Below are 5,188 nucleotides of genomic sequence, written 5' to 3' on the forward strand. Positions count from 1 at the left end.
AATCTCCTCGTCGAGAGAGACGCATAAGACGGAGATACTGGGGCCATAGCCATGCCCTGATACAAACGTTCACTTATTGCCAAGGGAGCTATTATCTTCTCCTTAGGAATAAAGCGACTAAGGAGTCTATAGATTTGGCATGAGAGTTTGAAATTCCGAGGCCTTGAATGATATAGAATGACACCATGTACCACTTTCAACTTTATCAAAATCATGGCTAATGAGAGGTTTTGCCTCAGCGTTGCACGCCGGTCACAAGAGGCATGGACATACTGCCCTGCAAACCACTTATGCTGCCGTCGTCTCTCTACTGGGTCAGGAAAATATAAATTCTTGAAATGGCGTGCGAGTCTGACTCGGCTTGTTCGAGTTGCAATGGAAGAGATGAGATGCTCAAAGGTGAACACAGTCATGTCTTGTGACTGGGTGAGGTCAGGAATACCAGATAAGTATGGAACTTCCATCTAAAAAAATAATTTCTTTGATTAAAAATTATTTATTAATGAGACTTACGGAATGAAAATATATTATGAAAAATGCTTTTTCTGAGTTTTTGTTATCAATTTCTGATAAGAATTCGTTTATCCTTATTAGCTTTCAACAAAGATCTAATACCAGCTGCTGTGAGGTCCCCCACCCGCTCCAGGGCTCCTGTCGATGGGGGCAGAAGCGGCATCGGCCTCCCGCGCGCGGGGGGCGGGGTCCACACACTCAGGGCCCTCGCCCACGGATGTCCGGGAGGACGAGAGGCTAGCCCGGGCAGCCCCTCCGAGACTGGCAGGACCGGAAGACTCCCCTCACCCGAAAGGCATGGGCGATTGCGCCAATTGGGAAAAATCTTCTAACGGGGAAATTACTCTAACGAGTCAAGTCTTAACTAGATAAACTGATCTGACCAAACCTGAAGTCACATGGTCAGCAGATCAAGAAGAGACTTGCACTTGGTCCATGGAATCATCGTTTTTTTCCTCATTTACGAGGCACAGCCAATGATCCCCTCCCATAGAACAAGGTCTTCTCAGGATTTAAAACTACATAACGTAACTAATCGCATCTAGTTGTTTCTTAGGAATCCTCCGATCCAGCCTAATGGGTTAGCCGACCACTGAATTGGTGGGATTCCTTTATAAAGATTTGGTTGGGTTTTTGCCCGGGTACCGAGGAAAAGAGTTCCCAGGCACCGTAGGCTGGCGATTCATGCAAAAATCAAGGTAGGTATACCACGTACACACCCAATATGAACTTGCCATTTATAACAGATTCGACTGGCTTTAAAAACAATCCTTCAATAGAAATCATAATATTTCTGATCATCATTTTTTAAAATTTCGAGTCCATTGTATTACAAAAATGTATCCTCTGAACTCTCCGTTTTGAAGACCAGCTGGCCAACCAATGAGATCCAGTATCAAAATTCGTTTTCCAAAAATCTTTTCTTTTTGTCCATCTGAAATCTTCCTCGATGTACGCATGGGTGTTCTAGCAACCGCGAGCCCGTGCATCGCCTTGTCAGAACTCTCTAGGATCCTCCTTAGGTGTCCTAGCACTTCACTCAGGGACCACTTCGTCGGTCCTCGTCGTCCATCGTCCTGGAAGCGCATCTATGTAGGCTAATAAGGGGCACACAAGTCCATAAACAATAGCTAGTAAACCCATCAAAAAAGATAATAGCGCCAATCATTCATCTCTTGAATTTTGTGCATTTGCAATCATGAAACTAAGCATATGTTGTTGACTTCTATCTTCAACCTACTTGGCAATGCATAGTTCTCTTGCTATAGCTTTACACTTTTTATGTCATTTTCCTTTTTATACCAGTCATTTGCTATATGTAATCTTGGTTTTCTACAATAATGGCACTTTATACTATTTTCACATTGCCATCCTCCTCAGGCTCTCAGGCTCCCCCTACCTCTAGAGTGGCCTCTTCCACCTATGTGCAAATTGGAATCCCTAAAGACAATGAGAACTTTGTACAAAGGTCTAGCTATCTCAGCATAAAAAATGGTGAAGCGTCTATAATACCCCACATGGGAGGACAATTAGGTTTACTATCCGTCCCTCACGTAGTCTAACCAAATTCATTCGGTTTAGCTCTACAAGGATTCCCTTCAGATAAACATCTAGTTTTAGGTAAATATCAATTTAGTGATTTTACCAATTAAAATATCTAAAGATATTCCTTCTATCACATAATTTCTCAACCTTAATTCATTAGGTAGTATTATGGTGGAAATTCATCTTTTGACACTAAAATTTAATTCAATTCCATCTTTTCTTAAATATCATAAAAATTCTTCTTTTAACTAAAGTATCAATACCTATTTTTTTGAATAAACTTGAAATCCTTCTTTTTCTCATTTCAATGAGTGCAATCCAATTATCATGGGAATTTCTCTTTTACCATAAATCAAATCTATCTAAAATTCTTCTTTAAAATTACATAAAAATATCCATTAATTCCATTAAGCTAAAAATTCTACTTTTCTCATTTAAATATTTGAATTCCAATATGGTGGGAATTCCTCTTTCATCATTTAAACTTATCTATGCAAAAAGATAAATTTAACTAAATTTTCTCTTAAAATTTAAATAAAAATCTCCATTAATTCCTTTACACTAGGAATTACACTTTCCTCATTTAAATATTTGAATTCCAATATGGTGGGAATTTCTCTTTCATCATTTAAATTTATCTATACAAAAAGATAAATTTAACTAAAATCCTTCTTTGATTTTTAAATAAAATATACATTATTTTAGCATCACAATTTTTCTCTTACTTCATTGGAATACATGGATTTCCATTGTCATGGTGGGGATTACTCTTTTAACATAAAAATGGATTACTAGAAATTTCTTTTTTTCCTAATTACTCTTTTAACATAAAAATGGATAACTAGAAATTTCTTTTTTTTCTAATTAACTATTTATGCATAAACATAAAAATTAATTTTTCCATGATTATAATGAGAATCATTCAATTAATCTAGGATGATTAATCCTAGAATATGGTAGGAAGTCCTCTTTTCATAATATAAATGAAAATGATTTATGTGTTTATTTTTTAGAAATTTTACCATAGCTCCGTTTTGCTATTGCTGATAATTCTCAATAAATTTGAAAGAATAAAGTTTAGTATTATTCATGTGATTAGAATAACCACTAATTGGATCATTATCCAATTATGGATTGATTCTTAATTTTACCACCATAAATTAAATAGCATAAAAGTATTAAAAAGCTATTATTTTGGCCTCCAATTAGACAAGCATAGAAAGTACTTTTAGATTAGAGAAATGCTTCATGAGAAGCTTCATTCGAATTGTAAATAGGTCATAGGAATGACCATTCTTTGGGGGAGAGAGAGAAATGCTTAAAAACCATTATAAATTAAGCATAAATGGAAATTTATGTGTTTCTTCATTACAATACATTAAAGAACTTCAATAGTATTCAAAAGCCATTCAAGTTAATGCTTCTCAAGCTTGAGAGGGGTTGAGAAGAGAAACATTTGGAGATTTAAGAAAAAGAAGATAATAATTCACACTTTACCTCCTAAATTACTTGATTCTTTGATCACAGTAGAGGCCCCCAACCAATCAATTGGTTTGGTATGTTGTTGGAGTCTCTAAGGAAGATTGAAGAGAGAGAGAGAGAGAAGCTCCAATCTCTTCAATTTGTAGAGGGTTTTTAGAGGATAATAGAAAATAAGCTTAACTTAGAGTAATACCGGCATAGTTTAGTTCACAGATGAGAATACAAAGGAATGAGGGTCTATTTATAGGTGAGGGAGGCCACTAATTGAGTCCAACTAAGTTCTAGAATTTTCCAGCTTCAGTTTGGCTGAATTTGGACAAGTTTTGGACTAGTTTGGCTCCCTTTTTGATTTGGTTTGATCTAGGAGAGAGGAGAGATAAAAATATCCTATTATTTTTTAGTTTAAAACTCATCCACACATGTGAAATAGGCACCTCCTTGAAGGGCCCCCTTTTCCTTACCCATGTGTCGAAAATGAATGATTACTCCAAAATATCTCATTTTTTTTAATACTTCATAGTCAACTCTTCATCTTATGTGGGCATTTACTCATTTTTGGGTATTTTCTTTTATTCTTTGGATTTATCTTGTCCCAACACTTGGATTAATCTTATTGGTCCATAGGAACCTTAATTGGACCATAATCAAAAACATTTTGAAAATCTTGACCCTTAGGCTAAGGTCTTCTAAATCAATTTTTATTAATTTCAATTGCACTTTGGAAAATCTATTTTGATTTTCTATTTCAGGGAATCATTTTTTTTATATTTGTAGAATTTATTTATCAAAAAATATCCTAAAATTGATTTACCACTCTCTTGAAATTTTTATCTCGCTAGGCCAAACAAGGAAAAATAATATTTTCTTGTATTCAGAAACATAGAATGATTACAAGGGATTGAAGTAGAGGCTTAATCAATATTCAGCCCCTGAGGAGGAATCTTACAAAAACAAGGTAAAATAGGATCTTTCTTTTATTTCAGAGAGGGAAATAATTATAAGATTAGAAGGGGGGGTTCTTACACCTGCACACCTCAAAAGTCGGAGGGAGGAATCTTACAGTTAAGGAGTGATTAACATTGAGATTAAGAAGATTAATCATTGGTAAGTTAGAGTGCCTCTAAATTAGTCAAAATCTAGTAATTTAGAGACAATCCCTAACTTTAGCTCTTTCCCACCTACTTAGCATTAATGAGGGGATCTTAGTTGTCTCCCACTCACTTCCCTCCACCAATTTGAAATTCAAATTTCAAACTCAAATGTCAAATTCAAATTCTAACTTGCCCAACCACGCCTGTTCCACACTTGCCACAGTCGTTCCAGACTTGTCACCACAATCGTTTCAAACTTGCCACAGCCGTACCAACCTAAAGCCAAAGGCATACGCTTGTAAGCGTACGGCCGTACCAAAAAACTTTTTTTAAAAAATAAAAAAATTTCCACGATCATTCCACATTTGCCCACGACCGCACCAACCTAAAGCCATGGGTTTATGCCAAAAGAAACTTTTTTTTTTCAAAAATAAAAATAAAAAAAATTAGCCCACGACTGTTTCACATTTGCCACGGGGCCATACCAACCTAAAGCCACGGGCATATGCTTTGTAAGCATACAATCGTACCAAAAAAATCATTTTTTTTGGCTACCG

The sequence above is a fragment of the Cibotium barometz genome, chromosome 29 (assembly GCF_041138505.1).
Source record: "Cibotium barometz isolate CiBa-2024 chromosome 29, ASM4113850v1, whole genome shotgun sequence".
Taxonomy (NCBI): domain Eukaryota; kingdom Viridiplantae; phylum Streptophyta; class Polypodiopsida; order Cyatheales; family Cibotiaceae; genus Cibotium; species Cibotium barometz.